Source organism: Ascidiella aspersa, chromosome 6 (assembly GCF_963924565.1).
Source record: "Ascidiella aspersa chromosome 6, kaAscAspe10.2, whole genome shotgun sequence".
NCBI lineage: Eukaryota > Metazoa > Chordata > Ascidiacea > Phlebobranchia > Ascidiidae > Ascidiella > Ascidiella aspersa.
Window position 1 is genome coordinate 3,448,138 of NC_139452.1, and position 26,740 is coordinate 3,474,877.

Here is a 26,740-nt window from a genome sequence, read left to right on the forward strand (position 1 = left end):
CACCAAACAGTTCGCCACTCTGGCATGGGCCTAACATGGAACTTGCTGCGCCAAAGATACTGGGTCGTTCGCGGAGGAGTTGCTGTACGACGAGTGCTTGGAAAATGCATTTTCTGCCGCCGACGAAATGCGCCCAGCGGACAACAGAAGATGGCCGATTTACCGCGTGAGCGCATTACGCCTCACCATCCGCCATTTTCATTTGTGGGCGTCGACTATTTTGGTCCGCTCATGGTTAAACAAGGCCGTAGCGAAGTCAAACGCTACGGGTGCTTGTTTACTTGCTTAACGATACGTGCGGTTCATATTGAGATCGCACACTCAATGACAACTGACTCGTTTATTGACGCGCTTCGCAGATTTATCGGTCGCCGAGGTAAACCCAAAAAGATTTTTAGCGACAACGGAACCAACTTCGTGGGGGCCGAGCGCGTTCTCCGCAAATCATTGCAGGACTGGAATCAATCTCAGATAATTGACAATCTGCGACAGAGCAACGTCGAATGGGCATTCAACCCGCCCGCCGCCAGTCACATGGGCGGTGTCTGGGAAAGGCAAATTCGCTCAGTGCGCAAGATTCTGAATGTTTTGATGGCTGGCCAACAGCCTGGTGACGAGACCCTCAACACGTTTATGGTGGAAGTAGAAGCGATTCTAAACTCGCGCCCGCTTACACCAGTCACGATGGATCCGGAAAGCGACGAGCCGCTAACGCCGAATCATTTGGTGTTGCTCGGTCGCTGCGATACGCTGCCTCCAGGCGTCTTCGATGAGAAGGACAACTACGTGCGGCGGCGATGGCGCCAGGTGCAATACCTGGCAAATCAATTCTGGCTGAGATGGGTTGCCGAGTACTTACCGACATTGCAAATGCGGCAAAAATGGACTGTCCAGGAGCGCAACTTCGTGCGCGATGATCTCGTTCTCCTTGCGGACAACTCGGTTCCGCGGGGCCAATGGCTCTCTGGGAGAGTCGTGGAAACCTATCCCGACAAAAAGGGATCGGTTCGGAGTGTGTTGGTGAAAACCAAAAATGGGACACTTAAAAGGCCAATTGCTAAATTGTGCCTCATTTCCGCTGCGTAACGTCGCGATTTCTGCGTTGCTATGTAAATTGTAAATACGCCTGTTCCTTGTTGTTCTCGCTGTTTAGTAATTGGGTTAAGATGTGCTCTAGTTCGGATACGCACATCGGGGCCGGGAATGTTACAGCGAGAAACGTTGTTTAATTTCTATGTTGATGACGTCACAATGTTTCGGTTTTTCTCATCTAGTTTCTCAAATGTTGCTAGCAAAAAGCACATGGCGCAAGTTCTTAACTTTTAGTTGCTAACTGTAAATTGGGTTTTTCTGTACTAGTTAGTTGTATTGACAAGTCGTATTAAGCTTAGAATTTGTAAGAAGTTAATAATATTACGTTTATTGTTTGTTTAGTAATTGATTACAAACTTTAAATTGCAATTGAAACCTAGCCGTGACTGATTATATCCAAGTTAATCCTGGATCCCTAACAAGTTGGTACGTACATTTATTGTGGCTATATTTCCTTATCGTCAATATAAAAGTAAAAAGCCATTTAATTAGGATTAATATTGTTTGTGCTAAGTTACGAATATCTTGAGTTCTGTTAATGTTATGCTGTAAATGCCCGTCTGCCATAGCCGTGTATGACGTCATAATCGCATTTCGTTGTGTTGATTTTTCGTTCTGTTTAACAGAGAACCGTCACCGTTCAAGACTGTGTGGCAACTATAGGCAGTGCTGGCGGGGACGCGTTCCAACAAAAAACACCCATGCAACGGTTGATGTAGGCCAGGCTACATAGGTCGCTTAGGTGCAGCCACGACCGTTACAGTCGGAGACGTTCTTCAGTCGTATATCATCCAACTTAAAGATTTTGTCTACCTCATCCAGCGTCTCGGCGTTCATGTAACGAGGATAACCCCAGAAGCAATTGTCCTCGGCCAGACGCGGGCACCAGGCAAACCTGGTCTGGTTGTTGGCGACCTCCTGGGTGCGTTGGGATGCCAGGTGGGTGTTGGTCGTGTTTTGGGGCAGAGTGGCTAAAATATAAGGAAACATTTAGGCACTGTGAGATAGAGGAAAACCGAAAGCCTTCGATAGACTAAACGAACCAGTCGACAAAGATGCAAGCAGGGCCAGGGTAGTAAAAATACCTAGCTTGCAGTGAGGTTCGAACCAGTGTTATAATGACTAAGTGCACTTAACTTCAGTCTTTTAGTAAAAATACCTAACCTAGACTTAGTCATCAAGTCAAATGACTGGGGTCAAAATTAAGTGTTTTTAATTAACATTTTATTATGAAATTCAGAAATTTATCTCAAGTTTTGCTCCGTATTGTTTTTTGTTGTTTTTTAGTTAGTGCTCAAAATCGAACAAGTTTGATAACGCTAAACAGCGGAAATTGCACGCCTAACAGTGATTTGAGCAGCAGCTTAATCGAAAACATATGTTTTCTTTAACAGTGGACCAAAATGCGTCATTTTCTCTACTGCTTGGTTTACAAGTAACGTCACTACCTGGCGCGTATTTAAAATTTGTTGTCGTTGTTTCGCTCAAAAACTAGTTCGTTTTCGCGACGAATAGCTTTGTTTTATATGACATCGAAGTCCCACGATTGCCGCGCACAGTCGTATTACTGTACTTTTTGTCGATGCACCAACAGAAAAATCCATCCATAGGCAACTAGACGCGTGTTGCATTTATATATATTTGCAAAGTATGTAGCTTACAATAAAACAGCGATTACGTTTTTTAGGATACATTACAGGTGCGTGCATACTGCATAGTGTACCAAGGAATCATTATAGCTTGAAATCAATTGCCAAAACGTTCTAGTAAATCGACATCTTAACTAAGACGTTTCGATACGAACTTGTATTATCCCCAGTTAATGTGACTGAAAAACAATAAGTAGGTACATTTTCGGCTTTGCAATTCATTATCAAGCACATTACATATCTGTGCTTAGTGTACCCAAATAGAAATATAATTGCTGAATCTTTTCTATATCCCCATATAAGTCTCAGGGCACCTTTTTAATTTTTTTGGTAAAGATACTCTTCTCTTTGTATATAGAAGCCACTTATGTTATGTAAACATTCCACTTTATTAGTATAGTCATGTTGTTTATTGTATTAGCAATTAACGTGACATGAATTTTAGCATGAATGGAAAATCAGTCACGTTTTGTTCCAGACTTTGCAAAACCCTTTTTGCAAAATGCAAAAGACTTAAGTCAATGACCTTACTGTTTTCAAATGACCTTGAAAATGCAAAAAAATCCTTGATAACTACTGACCAAGATCTATATCACAAAAGTTCCATTACCTTGTCCACATGCCACTTCGATTTGCTTCTCTCCGATCCAATCATAGATCGGAAACTCAGCACACTGGCCGTCCTCTCGTCTCACAACGATTCGGTCACACATCCACTCTTCGTCGTACCAGGCCTTGTCCAGGTCTGTGTGAAAAAACTCAAATGTAAATATGCTTTTGAGTTATTAATACAATGGGTCTACCCCAATACGGTTCTACTTTTTCTGGAAGGTTTTTGGCCCTAAAAATACTTCGCTAAACTTTGTTTTCTAGTTTTGGGAGAGTCAGATAAAAAACATCTTCAAACTCCATTTTTTACCCAAAAATTCTTTGAAGTTAATTAAAAAAAAAGTTCTTTAAAGTTCATCTTTTACTTTTGTTTTTTAAAACATTTTTCAAACTTCATCTTTAGAACACTAGACAAAATTCGAAGGCCATAATTATTGAATTATGCTTTAAGATGCCTGGCTTTGTTCATAGCCGTGTTTGTCTAATTCTAAATCTAAAAATTAGGTGACTCTCATAAAACCACAACCTGTCGTTCAACAGTGCCAGACTTTCGCCTGTATGCATTACAAAATCAACTCACATATTCTGATTACCACCGGTAGACCAACGTCTTCCGTCATCGTTTGAAACCTGTCGACCCTCCCTTGCTCGAAGTCGTCTGAGAAGAAACGTTCCAAGGTGAGCCAACCAGTGGAAAGACCATTCTCACCAACCATCTGTAGTTTCACAACGGCTTTTGTTCCAGCGTCTTCGTAAGCATCAGAAGTCTGATGAGAAATAACTCATTCAATCAATAAAATACGTTTAAGTTACTTCAGTTTTAGTGGACAGTCAGTGTTGTTTAGGTAGGCTACTCTATATACCAGTGGTCCGTAACCTTCATCTTGCTGCACCCCTTTTAAATCACTAACCAATTCTCGCACCCCTTTGAATTCGTCAACCAAAAATTTCTCTCGAATTTCTTAAATAACAAAAACATAATTTTCAAACAAGTAACTAATACATAATCAAAATGTGAGCATCATCAGTTAATGCGATTGAAACATTTCCAAATCTCACTTATTAAAGATTGAACGCAATTCCTATCATTCTGAGTTTAGGTTGGCGAGTCGTTTGGGCAAATTAACTTTATATAGGCCAAACTACCATAGTTTAATGCAAAAAATAATAGAATTATTTCGATTTCTTTATATTATAAAAGTTGTAGATATCTAAAAGGTAATCACTTTCAAACGAAAAAAATTGCTTTAAAATATTTTAAACAAATCTTAAAAAGAACTAAATTTTGTAATGACTTCTTTGCGGCCTTAAACCTAATCTTTATGGAGCGTTCTTTTCAGGGTTCTAAATTATCAAGACCACTTAGCTAAAAATTTCATAATGTTTCTTAGCGTAATGATTAAGTTTTTTGTAAACGTGCTTTCTAATTATTTTGAAAATTTATAACAAAACCAAGCTAAATATTTACCTTTACTGAAATGTAGTACAGCGCCATCTGGCCAAGGTTACACTTCCAACTGAAGTTCAATGATTTAACTAAATTAAAACAAAATAAAAATAAGACTTTAAAGCTTAATCGCAGTTGGTTGATCAACCCACTTATTTCAAAAATGTCCCTGTGAGCGGCCTTCCAATTTACATACACTTACTACGAATGGCAAACGACACGTAAACTGCCTCAAACTGCCAGAAAAAATGACGCTTAGACTGTTTACTTTTTACGCCGTAGAAACTTGTAAAAAAGTTGTAAGTCATGAGCCCTGTCATGTCTGGCTTTTTCAACCCGTTTTAAAAAAATATTTTACATGCACGTTCGTGAGTCTGTCTGTAACGTTACAGCAAGTGGACCCATTTCTCGTATTGAAAAGTTACATAGTATGTAAGCGGGTACATTTTTTGTGAGACGTAGTGAGAATATTAAAGTCCATTCAGACGTAGGTAGAATTTTGGACTGTGACCTAATTCGGACCTAATTCGATAATCATTCGTCTCGACGATGTATTTACAAACATACAAATAGGCCAAACTGACTTTTAAAAATGTTGAAAAATCACGACTTTTGCTCAATTACGTTTTTCTCAAAAGGCCTCTACGTAAATATTGATTACTTTCACATTCTGTCTCATCTTTGAGCAGTTTTGCTCGCCAAGTAAAAGCACATGTGGTTTGACGATCTTTTAGAGCTTTAAAAGGCTTCTTTTTCGTGCCCATATGCGCCAGCTGTGGAGGTTTCAGGAAGCAATGTGTGACTAAAGTGGGCCTTGCCACCGTTGTTAGTCAACACACTGCAATTCACCCGTTGTAGGCTACATCGATAGCGTTACACATATACCTCCTTGTATAGTTTATGACGTAAATACCAGTGTTGTAACAGCTCAATTCACTACTAAGTGCACTTGAGCACCTGTTTTAAAGTAAGACTTTCAAAGCCCATAAGTATTAAGTAGGTATCATTTTGAACATTTCGAATAAATCTTCATTTGAAACACGTTCAAAATGCTACCTACTTCTGTATGGGCTTTGATATTCTTACTACGTCTTACCACAACCTCAAGCCATTATGCTCCCCACTTGACTTGGACTTAAGTCTTTTGGGCAAATTACTTGACTTAGACTTAAGTCATTAAGTCAAATTACTTAGTTTGAAATTACCTAAATACAGAAACAGAAAATTACTATGTTTGAAGTTGAACACACATCGATAAATCTAAGTATTTGTACTATTACGTAGACGGCAAACCCTTAATAGGTCGTTTTCAAAAAATAATAATAAATGTGCACTTTGCATGGGTTAAACCAGGGTTTCTCAACCCTGGCCCTCGCCCCCCGGGGCCACGGGCATAACTCTCAACCTAGGTCATGGTATTACAAAAGTTCTTTCGTTTATATAGGGTAATTGAAAACAATATAATTTTTTCGTTTTAACGCACAAAATTTGGATCAACGCGGCCTATCGCTGTGGCAAAACAATCACTGTGCTTCAGCTTCAAATGCAGCCATATATACGGCGGTAACGTTTTTATTTCCGGCGACTAATTACTGGCCAAAAACCTTCGCCTAATCATTAGGTGTCCGTCAAATGCAGTTGGGCGAGCAACTAATGTATAATGCCAGGTACAGATCTTTTCTTCGCGTTAAGTTGCAAAACAAGCATTCCATTGTAAAACGAGAAGTAAAACAAGTGAAAACACGTTAAGTACAATGTTAGGTATTTTGATGAGCAGGGGGCCACGAGAGTTAAGAGCCTATCAAAGGGGGGGCACGAAGCATTAAAGGTTGAGAACCACTGGGTTAAACCTTACAGACGAAGCTTAAAAGGAAAGTTTTATTGAGTGCAGTCGTAACACAGAAATTTTTTGGTGCTGTCTTTCAGTTTGATTTGCACCTTTTACTTCGATGTGTAGTTTTATTTTGCCCACAACAGGATACGGGTAACATCACGTTGTTTTATTGCTCTGCTGAGTTAAATGGCGTCAGCTCATGAACTGTCTACGCTTATACAAAGTATACAACAGTTTTTATTGCTTATAGTTAATTGTTTAACGCCGTAAACAGTGGTTCTTATACTCAAAATATGAAGCTCGAGATAACCCTTTTGTATATATAATTCGCGGTCTTATGTTGTGAAATCGATACTAAAAGAAAATCCACCACTAGGCCTACATAAGTATTAATTTACTATGTGATATAAAAATAGCTGAAACACTAATTTTACATTGTGTATTAAGATAGTGTAATAAGAATGGATTACTTGCTTTGCATCAATTATTTTAATATATTGTTTTTCGATTAAGCTTTTAAAACAAATAATTATTTGGCGCCACAACTTTATCGACCATAATCCAAATTTGGCAAAAAACTTTTGTGTTTTAAAGAAAATAAATAATATGCGCGCCGAGAAATCTTTAAAATCATCAGAATTGGCATTTATATGTGTGGTTTTACGAATGGCCATCTACGTAAAAATACGTCATTTCAGTTTTTCAAATCGTCGGTAAAAATCATCCGAGGGCCGATTTGAAAAAAGTGTACAAGCTTTAGTTCTTGAGCAATGTCATGTCTGTATTTTCCAGTAAAGTAAAACGTCTCCAACTTATTTAATAACTTAAGCAAAATGGAGGAACTGCGTGGTGTGCTAAGATTACATTTTTATGTCAAGTTTTTATTTTATATTACATTTTAACACACACACCAAAACAATTTCAGATATGCATGCCGTTGCTCTGAGTAACATTGTAATCGCTTCAGGAACACTTATATGGGATCCTGGTTCTAAACAATAAACATATCTATCTAGTATGCATGTAATAGCACTCTTTATGAAACCATTTACACATTGATTGAATTTAAAATATCAGGGTGTTGCAAACATTTAATTTGCTGTAAATACAGTTAATCTTGTTTAGTCAGGTGTGTAAAATCACCGTAAAAAACGTGCCTTTAGAAAATTTTATCAAACAAAACGCAAAAAAAAAAAAAAAATTAGTTCGTATTCTGTAAGCAAGTATATCCTCCTAAGAAAATTAATGGCTTTGGGTAAATAGTGAACAGATGATCAAAAATAATAAAATATCGTTAACGCATTAGTCAAAAAGTATAAGACGATCGCAAGATAATACATTATGTAGCCTACTAATAACTTTTTTCAGAAGTTTTTCTAAAATAAATCTTACATTACACTGATTTGATTCTTCATAATTAACTGAATAATGTTACAGTATTAATTTGATTGCGATTGAACACTTTAGGCGGCTATACGATTAGGTACACGTTCTGGCAAAAGACTAATGTACGGATGCTTAAGGTTCTCGTTTCTTGTTCTAATTTTCTCTGAAATGTTGTCCAGGTCCAACTTGAAATCCGCCTGTAGCTTTAGCACAGGTTCATCTGTAAACAGTCGTTCTGGAAAATGTCCAATGTAGACCTGCAAGTATAAAAACAGTTTAAAATCATTGAGTCGAAGCAGATTTGCGAAGTCAATTTTTTTTTGTCTTAACGCCTTATTTTAACGCGTTGTCCGATAAAATGTAGAGTCAGAGTCCATGTCTGGCGCTAAATTAATATAGAAAGTTTTGGCCATGGTATCGCAGTCTAACTAGGCGTTTTTCTTTTGTTAAAGGTTTGATTTTACAAAACAGCATATTAGCCACATATAGAGCTAAACAGTGTTGTTTAATGTCTTAAGTCAATTGCTTGATTTAAGTGCACTTAAGTCGCTATTTTAAATTAATTGACTGTACTAGTTTTTTAGTCAAATTTCTTGACGTGACTTGAGTGTTTTGGAGGAGGATAAGGAGGATAAGATTTTATTTGGACGTCAAAAAAAAAAAAAAAAAAAAAAACGAGAATCGCCGAAATCACAATGTTTTGAAATATTTGACGTTCCCAGGAGACAGCGAAAGACCGTAAGGTTCATCGAGTCAGCTGTCTCCTGGTTTAGATTCATTTCGAAAAAACGATAAAATTGGAATGCTAAATTCAAATTACATAATTGACATCGGACAAAAGACTTAAGTTGAAATGAAGTGTTTATTATAAAAAACATTGGTAGAGCGTTGCGTCATTTTAATCTAAACCTACCAAAAGGTATAAGTTACCTCATTGGGTGAAAATGAGCCTCCAAGAACATAAGATGCCACCAGCGCAATTTGGCTCATTGTAGAATCGGGAAGGGATTCCATTATTCTCTTTTGGTTTGCCTGATGAATACACGAAGTAGTGTTTTATTCTTTCAAAATGTATGTCTTGCAAGAAATAAACATTTGTAGTAGCACTCAATACTAAACTCGAATGAAAAATTCTACTCCAAAAGCAATGCTTTCAAACTATTTTTACTAATGTTTAACACCCTACACCAGTGTTTTGCAACCTTTTTTGGCTTGCGGCACCCTACAGAAATTATAAATAGTTTGCGGCTCCCTTGCCCGTATTTTTGTTGAGTGTATTAACTGGAACGTTACAATCAACGAAATCAAGAAAACGAAGCTACTATTAGAGCAAAACTAGGAATCCAAATGGTCCCTTGAGCGTTAAAAGTGGACCCTAGACTATAGAGTGCGCCCGCGACGGTTGAGAACCACCGCCCTACACCGTATCTTGAAGAAGTAACACAAGAATCACACTGTATTCACAAACGTATAATGAATGTTTCAGTTCAGTAACGTGCTTTATTTACTGGTAGATTTATCTAAGGAAAATTTGCTATGAATTAACGAAGCTTTCACCAAACACAAATAAAAAAACGGCATTATGGTGTAGGTCTTAGAAAAATTGCATTACTTGCTTACCAATTAGGAGACGTTTAATTGTTTTATTCATCTATTGATTTCATGTCAAACCTTTGGAAGCATTTAAAATTGGATAGTCAGTAATATAAAATTGTAATTCATATCTTACTCTCAAGAACATCTGCTCTATAATTAAAAAAATCCCTGGGTTTAAAAACCCCAAAAATAAATCGTTTTGTTTTGTTTAATGACATCCTTCCGCTAAACATGAGATTGTTCTTAATTTTCACAAAATATTTTACACTTTTTTTAAGTGAAAGGCAAAAAACACAGTTTTACCTGTTGTGTGTTGACTTAGACTTAAAAAACGTGATAACGACATATTACGTTTTTATCGCCTTTTAGCTTGGGATCGCAAATATTACTATGCCTGTTTAGTTTTGTGATATGTTGTGTGTTGACTTAGACTTAAAAAACGTGATAACGACATATTACGTTTTTATCGCCTTTTAGCTTGGGATCGCAAATATTACTATGCCTGTTTAGTTTTGTGATAAATAAAATTCCTTACCTCCCCTCTCTTGTGGGGTGGACATCTCATTCCTGGCGGATAATTCGGAACCATTTTCTGGCTTTCAAAGAACGAGAAGTTTACGACAGCGTGTTGTGCGGTGGTGGTGAACATAATGGTTGTGCACATTTCAATCTAAAATGTTGGAAAAAGCATGTTTGTTTTTTTGTTGTTGTGCACATACAAATTTAAAATGTTAGAAAACGTATGTTTTATTACTTTTCTTGCCAATTTTACACTTGCTACCTCCCAAAACGTTGGAAGCATTTTTCATTGGTATGCAATGTGCATATATCAATCTAAAATTGCGCTAAAAATGGTTTAAGTTCATTTTTTGGCAAATAAATCTTGTAAAAACGTTTAAAATGGTTTCATGCATTTATTTTCGCATTTTGTTTAGGATGCAGCCAATGTTACATCTATAATTTTGTCCAACACTTGTTTCGCATATCTTTTATTCTAGTGCGTGAATAGACGGTAGGATGTTAATGTTAGCGGCCCAAAGACCGACTTGAAATTTATTTATAAATTATGGGAATCAGTAATTTGTCTACAATAATAAATAGCCAATGCGTCGAATAACTCGTAGACTTTCGACAAACCTTTTTGCAACCTTGTGATTGACGACAAATTTCAGCTCAAACTTACGATAACGAGCAACAGTCTGGTTCAGGCTGATAATAGCACACCAGTGTTGTAAACAATTCATTTGTGAAATAACTAAGTTCAAGTCAAGTCATTGATAGAGCAAATCATACCACTAGTATAATAATAAAAGGATAAGGTTTGTAAACTCGTCCTACTATGAACAATATTTCAACTAAAAAATAACGAAAAAACAACATGTAGGAATAAAATCATTTCACGTGCAAAACTTGCGATAAATAGCTCAAATTTATAATAATTTCAACCCAAGTCAATGACTTGGGCACACTTGGGCACTGTTTTTACGTGACTTGACTTAAACTAGGGACATTTAAATGACTGTTTTAGATGACTTAAGTGCATTTACGTCACTGTTGGTGAATGGCTTGACTTGATTAAGCGCACTTAAGTCGTAGTTTATAAATGAGTTGACTTGACTTTTTGACATTTTTTTCTACAGTTGTCTACGCAAAGCAAAAAAAAAATCTTCGCAGTAAAAAAGTATAACAATCCCTGGTCTATTTGGACTCTCGACTCTCTACAATACAACATTGTTGCTTAACCTATTTTACCCCAGGGCGCACTTGCCGCACGTGTCGAAGTTCTCGGAATAATACAATATAGGCTTTTTACGCTCAGCATGCAATGCTGTACCGACCTTTGTATTTGTCGACCTTTTTTGAGTTTTTTTATAATAGGTCGTTTTCAAAAAATAATAATAAATGTGCACTTTCGCATGGGGTTTCTCAACCGTGGCCCTTGTCCCCCGGGGGGCCACGGAGCGGTGATTGGGGGGCCACGGGCACAACTCTCAACCTAGGTCATGGTGTTACAAAAGCTCTTCCGTTTATTGGGTAATTAAAAACGATATAATTTATTCGTTTTATCACGTAAAATTTGGATCAACGCGGCCTATCTCTGTGGCGAAACAACCACTGTACTGCAGCTTCGAAGCATTAAAGGTTGAGAACCACTGTCTTTCAGTTTGATTTGCACCTTTTACTTCGATGAGTAGTTTTATTTTGCCCACAACAGGATACGGGTAACATCACGTTGTTTTATTGCTCTGCTGAATTAAATGGCGTCAGCTTATGAACTGTCTACGCTTATACAAAGTATACAACACTTTTTATTGCTTATAGTTAATTGTTTAACGCCGTAAACAGTGGTTCTTATACTCAAAATATGAAGCTCGAGATAACCCTTTTGTATATATAATTCGCGGTCTTATGTTGTGAAATCGATACTAAAAGAAAATCCACCACTAGGCCTACATATGTATTAATTTACTATGTGAAATTTAAAAAAGCTGAAACACTAATTTTGCATTGTGTATTAAGATAGTGTAATAAGAATGGATTACTTGCTTTGCATCAATTATTTTAATTTTTTTTTTTTTGACTAAATTTTTAAAACAAATAATTATTTGGCGCCACCCTTAAAACAACTTTACCGACCATAATCCCAATTTGACAAAAAACTTTTGTGTTTTAAAGAAAATAGATAATATGCGCGCCGAGAAATCTTTAAAATCATCAGAATTGGCATTTATATGTGTGTTTTTACGAATGGCCACCTACGTAAAAATACGTCATTTCAGTTTTTCAAATCGTCGGTAAAAATCATCCGAGGGCCGATTTGAAAAAAGTGTACAAGCTTTAGTTCTTGAGCACTGTCATGCCTGTATTTTCCAGTAAAGTAAAACGTCTCCAACTTATTTAATAACTTAAGCAAAATGGAGGAACTGCGTGGTGTGCTAAGATTAAATTTTTATGTCAAGTTTTTATTTTGATAATAAATTGCAAAGCCAAAAAGGTCGAGTAGATCGACAGCATCTTGATTAAGACGTTTCGATACGAGCTTGTATCATCTTCAGTTGATGTGATTGAGAAGTAAGTCAAGCATCACTTATAAGAGATGGGACGCAATAGTTATCAATTTATTGCAATTTATTATCAAGCTACATTAGAGATCCGTGCATAGTGTACCCAAGTTTTTATTTTATATTACATTTTAACACACACACTAAAACAATTTCAGATATGCATGCCGTTGCACCTGAGTAACATTCTGATCGCTTCAGGAACACTTATATGGGATCCTGGTTCTAAACAATAAACATATCTATCTAATATGCATGTAATAGCACTCTTTATGAAACCAGTTACACATTGATTGAATTTAAACTAACAGGGTGTTGCAAACATTTAATTTGCTGTAAATAGTTAATCTTGTTTAGTCAGGTGTGTAAAATCACCGTAAAAAACGTGCCTTTAGAAAATTTCATCAAACAAAACGCAATAAAAAAAAAAAAATTAGTTCGTATTCTGTAAGCAATTATATCCTCCTAAGAAAATAACTGGCTTTGGGTAAATAGTGAACAGATGATCAAAAATAATCAAATGTCGTTAACGCATTAGTCAAAAAGTATAAGACGATCGCAAGATAATACATTATGTAGCCTACTAATAACTTTTTTCGGAAGTTTTTCTAAAATAAATCTTACATTACACTGATTTGATTCTTCATAATAAACTGAATAATGTTACAGTATTAATTTGATTGCGATTGAACACTTTAGGCGGCTATACGATTAGGTACACGTTCTGGCAAAAGACTAATGTACGGATGCTTAAGGTTATCGTTCCTTGCTTTAATTTTCTCTGAAATGTTGTCCAGGTTCAACTTGAAATCCGCCTGTAGCTTTAGCACAGGTTCATCTGTAAACAGTCGTTCTGGAAAATGTCCAATGTAGACCTGCAAGTATAAAAACAGTTTAAAATCATTGAGTCGAAGCACATTTGCGAAGGCAATTTTTTTTTTGTCTTAACGCGTTATTTTAACGTGTTGTCCGATCAGAGTCCATGTCTGGCGCTAAATTAATATAGAAAGCTTTGGCCATGAAAGTTTTGGTATTGCAGTCTAACTAGGCGTTTTTCTTTTGTTAAAGGTTTGATTTTACAAAACAGCATATTAGCCACATATAGAGCTAAACAGTGTTGTTTAATGTCTTAAGTCAATTGCTTGATTTAAGTGCACTTAAGTCGCTATTTTAAATTAATTGACTGTACTAGTCTTTTTAGAAATTTCTTGACGTGACTTGAGTGTTTTGGAGGAGGATAAGGAGGATAAGATTTTATTTGGAACGTCAAAAAAAAAAAAAAAAAAAAACGAGAATCGCCGAAATCACATGGTTTTGAAATATTTGACGTTCCCAGGAGACAGCGAAAGACCGTAAGGTTCATCGAGTCAGCTGTCTCCTGGTTTAGATTCATTTCGAAAAAACGATAAAACTGGAATGCTAAATTCAAATTACATAATTGACATCGGACAAAAGACTTAAGTTGAAATGAAGTGTTTATTATCAAAAAAACATTGGCAGAGCGTTGCGTGGTTTTAATCTAAACCTACCAAAAGGTATAAGTTACCTCATTGGGTGAAAATGAGCCTCCAAGAACATAAGATGCCACCACCGCAATTTGGCTCATTGTAGAATCGGGAAGGGATTCCATTATTCTCTTTTGGTTTGCCTGATGAATACACGAAGTAGTGTTTTATTCTTTTAAAATTTATGTCTTGCAAGAAATAAACATTTGTAGTAGCACTCAATACTAAACTCGAATGAAAAATTCTACTCCAAAAGCAATGCTTTCAACCTATTTTTACTAATGTTTAACACCCTACACCAGTGTTTTGCAACCATTTTTGGCTTGCGGCACCCTACAGAAATTATAAATAGTTTGCGGCTCCCTTGCCCGTATTTTTGTTGAGTGTATTAACTGGAACGTTACAATCAACGAAATCAAGAAAACGAAGCTACTATTAGAGCAAAACTAGGAATCCAAATGGTCCCTTGAGCGTTAAAAGTGGACCCTAGACTAAAGAGTGCTCCCGCGACGGTTGAGAACCACCGCCCTACACCGTATCTTGAAGAAGTAACACAAGAATCACACTGTATTCACAAACGTATAATGAATGTTTCAGTGTTCAGTAACGTGCTTTATTTACTGGTAGATTTATCTAAGGAAAATTTGCTATGAATTAACGAAGCTTTGACCAAACACAAATAAAAAAACGGCATTATGGTGTAGGTCTTAGAAAAATTGCATTACTTGCTTACCAATTAGGAGACGTTTAATTGTTTTATTCATCTATTGATTTCATGTCAAACCTTTGGAAGCATTTAAAATTGGATAGTCAGTAATATAAAATTGTAATTCATATCTTACTCTCAAGAACATCTGCTCTATAATTAAAAAAATCCCTGGGTTTAAAAACCCCAAAAATAAATCGTTTTGTTTTGTTTAATGACATCCTTCCGCTAAACATGAGATTGTTCTTAATTTTCACAAAATATTTTACACTTTTTTTAAGTGAAAGGCAAAAAACACAGTTTTACCTGTTGTGTGTTGACTTAGACTTAAAAAACGTGATAACGACATATTACGTTTTTATCGCCTTTTAGCTTGGGATCGCAAATATTACTATGCCTGTTTAGTTTTGTGATAAATAAAATTCCTTACCTCCCCTCTCTTGTGGGGTGGACATCTCATTCCTGACGGATAATTCGGAACCATTTTCTGGCTTTCAAAGAACGAGAAGTTTACGACAGCGTGTTGTGCGGTGGTGGTGAACATAATGGTTGTGCACATTTCAATCTAAAATGTTGGAAAAAGCATGTTTGTTTTTTTGTTGTTGTGCACATACAAATTTAAAATGTTAGAAAACGTATGTTTTATTACTTTTCTTGCCAATTTTACACTTGCTACCTCCCAAAACGTTGGAAGCATTTTTCATTGGTATGCAATGTGCATATATCAATCTAAAATTGCGCTAAAAATGGTTTAAGTTCATTTTTTGGCAAATAAATCTTGTAAAAACGTTTAAAATGGTTTCATGCATTTATTTTCGCATTTTGTTTAGGATGCAGCCAATGTTACATCTATAATTTTGTCCAACACTTGTTTCGCATATCTTTTATTCTAGTGCGTGAATATACGGTAGGGTGTTAATATTAGCGACCCAAAGACCGACTTGAAATTTATTTATAAATTATGGGAATCAGTAATTTGTCTACAATAATAAATAGCAAATGCGTCGAATAACGCGTAGACTCTCGACAAACCTTTTTGCAACCTTGTGATTAACGACAAATTTCAGCTCAAACTTACGATAACGAGCAACAGTCTGGTTCAGGCTGATAATAGCACACCAGTGTTGTAAACAATTCATTTGTGAAATAACTAAGTTCAAGTCAAGTCATTGATAGAGCAAATCATACCACTAGTATAATAATAAAAGGATAAGGTTTGTAAACTCGTCCGACTATGAACAATATTTTAACTAAAAAATAACAAAAAAACAACATGTAGGAATAAAATCGTTTCACGTGCAAAACTTGCGATAAATAGCTCAAATTTTAATAATTTCAACCCAAGTCATTTGACTCAATGACTTGAGTTTAAGTCAAGTCATTTGTCTAAAAGTCTTAATTCAAGTAAAGTCAAGTTATTTAACCAAAACGACTTAAGACAAGTCAGGTCATTTGAAAAAAGTGACTTTGAATGCACTAAAGGCAAATCATTAACTTAAGTCATTACAAGCCTGTGGCACGCCAGTAAATTATTATTCACCAGTTTCTCTCTCGTTTCTATGCACTCCGGCACGCCTCTAGTGTTGGAGTCGAACCACCCGTAGCCCTCTTTGGCGACCTCTGCTGTCCAGTCTTGCAGTTCGTTGTCGTCCACAACGGCCTAAACCAAAGTAAAAGTAAAACTGAACCCAGCTTTAACAGAAAGAATATTACAAATAACTCAAACTTAAGCAAATCAATGTAAAATAGATGGTAAATTGAAATGGTGACATCGTTACATGTTGTTAAATTTGTTATCGGAAAACGTTTTGTATTAGATCGAACATCGAGTTTGAACTACTGTTTTACCAATTCCTGTTATATTTGTCACCGTTTCTGGTAACAGCGCTAATTACTTTAATGAGCATAAAGGCAAACAGTGAAGCACGAGCTTAACAAAATTCCTTAATTATTATTTATTTAATTGTTGGGGAGGCATTTCGCCCGTTTGCTTAACAAGCTTTTGAATATGATGTGAACTGACTGACATTGAAACAATCTGACAACGAACTGAAATTATCAGGTGCTTATTAGTTATAAAGAAATTAATTGGCAAGACTTTAACTGCTTTAACAAAGGCCACATCACTAGATTGAAGTTAATTTTTTCGGTTTGTATGTCTAGCAGTTTTGATGTTGTACCTTGTCGCAGGTGTAGTAATTATTGATTACACCAGAAACGAACTTCTCCATGGCCGCCCAAATCAGCAGGGCGTCATCCCTGAAGTGGTAGTTTGGCAAGGCATCTTTGTCATCCAAACCTAATAAAAATCAAATAACGTAAAACCCTCGTCACACACTTTGGAGGACTATTAAATATTTATGTTATCAACGGAAAATGTTGTGCCAAGTTTCTTACATTTTTTGATCTTGGATTACTAGCTGTTTATTAAATTTTTCGACTTTTACCACGGCAATATTTAATCATAGTTATGTAATCCTACAAGTACTTAAGGAAACTGTTATTTAATCGTACGTTAAGCCTTTTCCTCTGAAATTTATTGACTTAACCCTGGCAATTAAGTCATAAGATACAGGGCTGGGGAGCCGGAGCCGGAGCTAAGCATTTTCTCTGGAGCCAGAGCCGGAGCCGGAGCCGGAGCCATTGTTATTATTTTTGTGGAGCCGGAGCCAGAGCCATTTTTATTATTTTTGTGGAGCTGGAGCCGGAGCCGGAGCCATTTTTATTATTTTTGTGGAGCTGGAGCCATTTTTTAATTTGTGGTGCTAAAGCTAAGAAATTATATTTTGTTTCATTTCCAACGTTAGTTAGCCAAAAGCAATTTTTAAAACTAGCCATTGAATAAGTGACTGGTGGCACCGGAGCTGGAGCCGGAGTCATTGGGTGTGTGTTTGATGGCTCCGGAGCTGGAGCCGGAGCCAAAGGATATGAGTTTTACTACTCCGGAGCTGGAACCTGAGCCATTTAATAATTGCCTGATGGCTCCGGAGCTGGAGCCGGAGCTAATGCTATTTTACGGTGGCTCCCCAGCCCTGATAAGATATTCGCTAAATTAGCGAAAATACCAAAATAATCTAGCAAAGCTAGCAATTGAGGTCAGACACATTAACCAGATCTTAAATTTCGAAATGAATCTCATATAATTCATTCGAATTAAGATATACTGACGATGCCTTAGTTGGCGAAATATATATATATCTTTTAAGATCTGGTTAATGTGTCTGACCTGAATTGCTAGTTTTGCTAGATTATTTTGCTGTTACTAATCAGGAATTAAGGTCGACATTTATCTTGCAAGGGTCAAGGTGATTTCTATTTTTCACATATTCAGTACAACATTAGCGAAAATTACATGGAATTTTTAGTATGGTATACGCCAAAACAATTAAATGCTAGGATTGTAGACGTAAGGGTAAAAGTAACATTTCGGACATACACTCCGATCGTTTTCGCTAGGGCTTATACGAAAAGCCCTTTATTTTATTCATGTTGAAATCTTTTAAACGGAATCCTTTGTACGTTTAAGATCCTTTAAAATTACGTGGTTTGTGATGTTAACTCTTAGTGGGTCTAATTGTTGGAAATCTTACCAAGCTTTTTCAGCTTCTTGGGAAAAACTAGGTCGTCCATATGAAAAGTCTTGAATTTATGAGGAACCACAACATCTGGACCTGATAAAAAATCAATGTATAATAAATAATGTAAAAATAAATGGTCAAGTATAAAAATATCATACACATAAGTGCATAACAACTGTGATCTGGCCCTTCTGAATTTGTGTTTGATCCAAGATAAAGGCTTACAATTGTAGCAGTTAGCCTACTTTGACGCCACTATACACGTGACCTACGCTACAACAATTTTTCATATTATTAAAGCCCACACCGAAAGCCTTTAACAGATTAACTAATAAATCGATTAATTAAGAATTTCATGCAAGGAAGGTTAAGAGTTTTTCATGTAAACAACGCTCATAATAAATATGTATTATTTAACACCCAAATAGTAAGAGACTCTTCGTAGCGGCCAATACGTTGGCAATTAAATCCTTGTCATCCGAACTGATTTAGTTACTAACAATATAACTTGGACTGTTAAGGAACCGTTATTGTTGGCCAGTTCGGCTCCAAAAACTACAAAGGCTACCAAAAGCTTTCATAAAATATATAAAGCATATTAAAGATATACTAATGAAGCATTTACAACTAAAGATCCGTTTGAAAAATAAAATGTTTTAATACAGACAATAACCAATACAAAATAAAATATTTTCCTACAAGGTTTTTTTCAGAAAACCTAAACGTTTTCATTATTACACCAGCACACGTTTTGGCAAGCTTGGCTGAACACCATACGTACTAAATACTGACGGACGCACTTGGTTTATATCGGTTTTAACATATAAAATAAAATATATCGCTTTCAAGGGCTTAAAAAATCTTTTCGCTTACTTAATCCCATCGAAATGCTGAGTATACCGGTCGGACCCATGACTGCCCTCCTAAAGCCTGTGTTGGTGTCTGGGATGTTCTTCAGCATGCTTCGCAGCAGCTTGAAGACAGGATGGCATCTTGGTAGGTTCTTGAACAAGGAAATCGAAAACGTTTCCATAGCTCCGTGAGTGAGAAGAAAATGATAAACCCACTGAAAAAGGACAAGTTTTAAGGATTGAAATGCACGTAAAAACGAACATATACAACTCTTGGATTGTTTTGTTACTGTTTTATGGTTTGACTGTAATTTCGATGGTTGCTTTCAGCCAGTGCTTTTAAAATTTGACTTTTATCCAATAGCTCTTGACATAAGTATTTTGGGCCGTGATAAAAAACGTCTGTTTGCCTCTTAACTTCTTCAGTTTAATTATTGTTACTCTTAAGTATATTTTTTTCGAGTAACGCATGATTACCCTGGATTTCATCTCAATATTTGGGCAAGAGTTTGCTCGAGAACAACAGTTGTTTTTCTGATTAATTGTTTTATAATTCCACATTATTACGTAACATTCTGACGTCATATTAGAAAATTGACTCGCCTCTTAAAAAACCCTGGATCCACCCCTGTTGTCGTAGTGGTTTCATGTAGTAAGGTATTGTGAAGCAATCTTGTTCAAGGTAAATTTTAAAAACTTTTCATGCAAAAAAAATACTACTACAATTGGTTTGAAAACAAAGGACTAATAACCTACGCTGTAAAGCGACCATAAATGACTACCTGTTGCATGTTGTTTACGCTGCATCTGTGGTACATCTTGGCGAGCAGCCAGTCGTCTTTAGTGTCAGCTGGAGTGAAGAGGGTGTCCCGGTCTCCTGCCACCAGTTGTATGCAGATCGGCATCAACCTACCAGAGCAGTCAACGTGGAACATGCAAATCGAGTCCGGGCAGTAGATTTGAGCGCCATCTTTGGTCTTGTTGCGGGGAAGTCCCTCCAAAAGCTCTCTGCTGTCGCAGATGTAGATCTTTCCCGCCTGTGAGAAAAGGTTTGCATAAGGGGTGCACGTTTAACCTGAGCGCATGAAAAATTAACACAAAGTTTCATGACGGACGTGACAAAGTAAAACAATTAAAACCTAATGTTTGTCGCCCTATGATGTACAAACGAAAGTCGTTGTTTAAAGACATTCGGAAATTTGGCCAAATAACCTGCACTTGAACAGTTTTTTTTCAGCGGTACGGCGTACCTGCAAAATTGGTTCTTACCAAACTGGTTTACATATTAATTTTTACAACAGACCTTCCCCTTCTGGTTGTTGTTTCACCCTAAAAAGCCTCACCGGGTCTCAGAGTTGTTTGTTGTAGTGATTCTAAAACTTTATTTTCTAATTACGGCGCCTTTGGAAGATTTTTTTGACATAGAAATTTCACTTTTTTAATTATATATTGTTATATGCGGGTTTTAAAATCGTGCCAAATTGGGGCAGTTTTCTTTCATTGGGTTGTTTTTCTTTCATTGGGTATGCATATTTCTTTGGACAATAACATATTAAGCAGTTTATTATCGCCACTGGCGCATTCTGGGTGTTCTTCGTGCATCATTTGCCTAAAAACATATTGTGAACCATTTTAAAACAACGTAATCAAAAAAAAATCGGGAACCACACCACGTGCCAGTCAAGCAATTTTTGCTCCTGTAAACAAACTGTAGTTTAGTGTAAAGTTTAGTGTAAAAGTTTAGTTTAAAGTTTAGTGTAAAAGTTTAGTGTAAAAGTTTAGTGTAAAGTTTAGTGTAAAGTTTAGTGTAAAGTTTAGTGTAAAGTTTAGTGTAAAAGTTTAGTGTAAAAGTTTAGTGTAAAGTTTAGTGTAAAAGTTTAGTGTAAAAGTTTAGTGGAAAAGTTTAGTGGAAAAGTTTAGTGTAAAAGTTTAGTGTAAAGTTTAGTGTAAAAGTTTAGTGTAAAAGTTTAGTGTAAAAGTTTAGTGGAAAAGTTTAGTGTAAAGTTTAGTGTAAAGTTTAGTGTAAGTTTAGTGTAAAGTTTAGTGTAAAAGTTTAGTGTAAAAGTTTAGTGTAAAGTTTAGTGGAAAAGTTTAGTGGAAAAGTTTAGTGGAAAAGTTTAGTGGAAAAGTTTAGTGTAAAGTTTAGTGTAAAGTTTAGTGGAAAGTTTAGTGGAAAGTTTAGTGTAAAAGTTTAGTGTAAAGTTTAGTGTAAAAGTTTAGTGTAAAAGTTTAGTTTAAGTTTAGTGTAAAAGTTTAGTGTAAAGTTTAGTGTAAAAGTTTAGTGTAAAGTTTAGTGTAAAGTTTAGTGTAAGTCTAGTGTGAAGTTTTTCGCCGACGCTTTAGGTTTAAAATTTCTGAACAAAACACAGAAAATAAATCACGAGACTATTTAAAATAGTTGTAAATCGCCGGGAAACTACAAACGCTTTGGGTTGAAAACTGTAAATTGAAATCTTAATGTATTTACGTTTTACAAAGGTTACAAACTTTTGCAACAAATGAGCAACATTCCACTAAATTTCAAGCAAGTTATGCCTTTTCATCACATTTTTAAACCTTTTTTTTTTCTCAGTTTATTGTAAAGTTTATTTATTTGCTTTTTACCATCCTTTACGGCTACGCCATCTGAAACTTAAGTTGTTTAACACGTTTTGATTTTAGGCGGATTCAATAGACAACCGCCTCCATAGGCTTTCTTCAATCAAACCTTCATGGCGCTGTCCAAACACTTCCCGGCCAAAAGGTCGTTGACGTCATCAGCTGTGACGTCAAACCCGCTCGGAATGCTCGTGCAGCGGGCGATTGAAACCGGGGCGAATCCTTCGAGGGTCGTTCGTCCGAAAAACTCGTCAGTTTCCCAACTGAAATAATTTGTTGTTTGAGGAAATATTTACTTTAAGCTATTTGTTTAATACTGTTTTTTTAAAGGCTTTTTAAGCAAATCCAACTAATGAAAGAACAAAATACCGATTTTCGTCCAGTGTTGCAAAGACTTATGAGTTTACTCGGGTACCGTACGTAAGTCAATGTTTTCAAGTGACCTGTCTTGACAGTGTTTTACAATAAAGTGACTTTAGTCATTTTAACAAAAACTAAACTCAGACGAGATTAAAGTAGGCATGTTTTTAACACTTTACTATAGTCAATTTAAAATGTATTATTTACTACACTTGATGTAAGTCATTTTTAGTAAAATTTTCTTTGCAATTGGCATTTTTAGTTCAGTGTTTCCAACACGGTTTATTTCACCTACCCCTCTACCCTTCCTCCTTTTTTGTCCAGGTGTTTGTAATAACGATGAAAGTCGTCAAGTTCGTCAAGTGGGTTGAAAATAGCTGCGATGAAACAGAAAGGTTAATAATAATACCACTGACATTCGAATATAGAATCCCTACGTTTAATTTTGGCTTGTAAGCTATAGCCCATTTAACCACCGCTTAACCTGTATAGTTTACCAAATTACTGCTTAACAGAAAAGTAATGCAAATAGCAAAAGCATGAGATAACAACCAATCATTTTATTCACTCATAATTTTCGCCAATCGTGAGTGTCAAGTGAGAGAGTTTTTAAGTTCATTAGGTTTATGTTGTATTGCACTTGAGTGACCGATTTTTAATAACTTGACTTGACTGGACTTCATTTTGACTCAACCTATAACTCACTTGCAACCGTTTCGAGCAATACAGAAACTCTTCCCGAGAAAGTTTTATCTTTGGAGTGCTTCTTTCGAATCGCGTCCACAACAAAAATCTTCGGTAGCTCTTCCTCAGAAGTTGCGTTCACGAAACGAGGAAATCCCCAGAACATGCTGTTCTCGGCAGGCTTCGGAAGCCAGTTGAGCAAAGATTGCTTGCTGGCCACTTCGAGCTTTCGCTGCGCCGCCAGATAAGTGTTAGTGGTCTTCTGGGGCAGAGTTGCTGAAACAGAGATACATTTTTAGACCACATTATTCGTCAAACCAAAATTATTTAGACCAAATTATTCGTTAGTTATTTGGAGAGTAGACTTCGCTAAAATGAAAAAAAGTCAGATAAGATAAAAATTTTAAAAAGAAGTGAAACAACAGCTAGTAAATTGTTGGAGGTTGTAGTAAGATGAGTAAGAATAAAGCCCATACAGAAGTAGGTAGCATTATGAACGTTCCGAATAACGTCTATTCATTTTCAACATGACCCGTCAAAAATAAATCATAAAATGTTTTAAAAATTAATACCTTAACGAATTTAATCTAACCTCCTGATATTCTCTTACCAGGCTAGCATTTTTGTTTGGGGGGGTTAAATTTTTTTGTTTTTAGATGACGTCACAAAATTGCTCCACAAAGACGTGACGTCACAAAGTTGCATCTAAGCGTGACGTCACAAATAATTAATTTTAAGAACACTACACAGTTAGTTTACGTATAGAAGGGGCTGTCAGAAATTAAGCGACCTATGTTAATTTGACTTTATAATGCAAAAATTTTCAAGCAAAAATTCAGTATTAAAATAAAAAATGTTTTAGAAAATTAAACTTGCGAACTTATTAATCTAACCCTTGAGATTTTCTCACCTGTCCCAGTTGCCACTTCGACTTGCTTATCAGAAATCCAATCGTAAACCGGGAACTCAGCACTTTCACCCCCGCATTTCACAACGATTCGGTCGCACAACCATTCGTCCTTCTTGCCTTTCTTGTCCAGGTCTGTGTGAAGAAAATAAACGAAAAGGTGCAACAAAATGTTGGGCAATAAGATCTCCAAGCACTGCAGCTTGGTTGGTCATGGTTATACTAGTACCGATGCCGCGTTGGGAAAAAAACAACATTAGATATGTTGAGAAACACGTTTTTTAGCTTTCTATTAGTTGGTTTTAATATGGTTAACTATGGACAGTGCTGTCTTTAGCTTAAAAACATCGGGGAAAAACATTTGGTATGTATAAATACGGTTTACTGTGTGGTCAAGTTTTTAAAGTTTGCCTATTTTCTGCATCAAAAATTCACTCTTTAGAATTCGGTCAACCGTTGCGTCGATTGGAGAAATTGGGTAAACCCTACCCGGTTGCTTACCCCCAAATATCATATCCGATGACTTTTTAGAAAATAAAAGGTTCTCCTGTACCAAATCTAGAGTCTCTAATAAAATACTCTTACAAATGCAACAGAAAATGAGAAGTAAGAGTTTGACAATTTTAAACAGAAGTTATAATCTTCTTAAAACAGTTACCACTGTCATCAAAAAAATATAACAAATAATAACTGTTATGTGTAGGCTACTGTATGTGACCAAAGGCTAAAACTTACTTATCCTAACGATCACTGGAAGTCCGACGTCTTTTGCCTCCATGTGGAACCTGTCGACCCTTCCTCGCTCGAAGTCATCCGAGAAGAAATGGTCCAAGGTGAGCCAACCAGTGGAAAGACCATTCTCACCAACCATCTCCAGTTTGACCGTCGCATCTGTACCGGCATCGGCGTAAGCGTCAGAGGTCTGAAAAAAGTAGGATGGATTTCTAGGTCGAGTGTTACGTCTGGGTATTAGAAATGATCAGTGTTGTAATGACTTAAGTCAATGACTACAATTAAGTTTAGGCTACTTAATTTACTGTTTTTTTTTAAATTACTTGAAGGGTAAAATTACTTTGGTAACTCTTTTGGGTAAAATTACTTTGGTAACTTGAGTCTTGGGTAAAATAACTTAGTTGTTTGGGTTAAGTTACGTTACTTGACTGAAGTCTTTTAAACAAATGGCTTGATTTGATTCAAGTCTTTTGGGTAAAAAACTTGACTTAACTTAAGTCTTATGAATAAATGACTTGGGTTGAATTAAAATGTCTTCAAGCAATTTTTTGTATAAAGTTTGATAATTTTTTTTAATATTTGCACTTAAAACAATTTTATGTTATATGTTTAAAGCGACGTACATCTAAAATAACCCCACAAATAATAATTAGGATATACACCTTTATCGAAATGGAATACTTCGTCATTTTTGCAGCAAGTTCCTTTTCAGTTTACTTTTTTTTCTTAAAAAATCTGAAATTTAAAATCTTGACATTGATAATAAAAATTATTCAAATTTGCGCCAATTTCAAACCGAACCTGAACCGGAAAAATTAAACGGTTCGACTCCCTGAATAAAACACTGCGAAAATCTAAAAACATTTGACTCCGCAAAAGCAGATTATGGCACTAATTAGATTTATTTTATTATTCTCTTTGTTTTCCTGCAAATAATGCTAAATACTGCTTTTCCGTTATGTACAGAAACGTCAATATTAATTATAAATGTGTATGTTGCTAAATATACTAAATTCTAAGCCTGTCTGTTATGGCCACGTTAATATAAACTCGCAGGAAACGTTGTAACATCTTGTCACATAAATGACGATTCAAATTTTCAGCAATAGGCGAAAAAAGTCTAGGTAAAATTTTGGTTAAACCATGTATATTTATCAAATATCCAAACCAGTGTTTCTTGACCTTTCAGTGCCGTTAAAAATGGAAAAACTTAGGTGATCATCACGTAATGTCAAATAAAAACATTTGCGGCTTACTATAGGCTATGCGCTATCTTAAAAAAAATCATAATAAGCTTAAAATCTCAACAAGTTCAGCTGGAATGTTTTGTAATAATATAGTAAATGGGATTTCCCGAATTGTAGAATATGTACTTTTTAGCAAGTCAAGTTGAAGGCAAGATTTTGTAAACTTCTACGAATCTGTCTTATCTTACTAAAATCAACCTATTTCCAATTTACAAAATTTCTGTATTGTCCAATTGATTGAAAAAGACGCCAAAAAAGGTTGAAAAAGACTGCCTTAACTAACCGTCTTATCCCGCAAGTTAAGATCTAGTACAGTGGTCGGCCACCTTTTTTGTCGTGGCCCAAAGTACTCTTTTCAGAGCTATTAGTTGAAGTTGGCAAAAAAATGAAGTGCGACAGGCTCTCAGGACCACATTAGGAACGTGGGCATTTCCAAGCTGAGCCAATTTAAAAATTCTATACCAAACCATCTTTTAAAACAAAGTGCAATGAATACACGGCTACCACGCGGCCCACAACTACATGTTAACACTAAGCTGTTCAAACGAAACTCGCGACCTACTAAAAATGGCTCAGCGGCCCACAGTTTGCCGACCACTGATCTAGTACAAAGAACACATTTAAAGTCGCTTAACTGGCATTGGCACGGTGGCAATAATAAATCTGGTACTGCAACTGTGTTTTGTAATTGCGACTATGATTCAGACATTTTCAAAGCGTATTTCCGACGTAGGCCTATTGTTCCATATTTGTGAGATGTTATGGCGGTGCCTATGCACAGTCTATAGGAATCATAACACGCATAGGCCGCCGTTTCCTGTGTATATCGGTGTTCCGCACATGTTTGCGAGCGTCAACAAAAACACCGCACTGTTATCTTCACACAGCGTACACTCT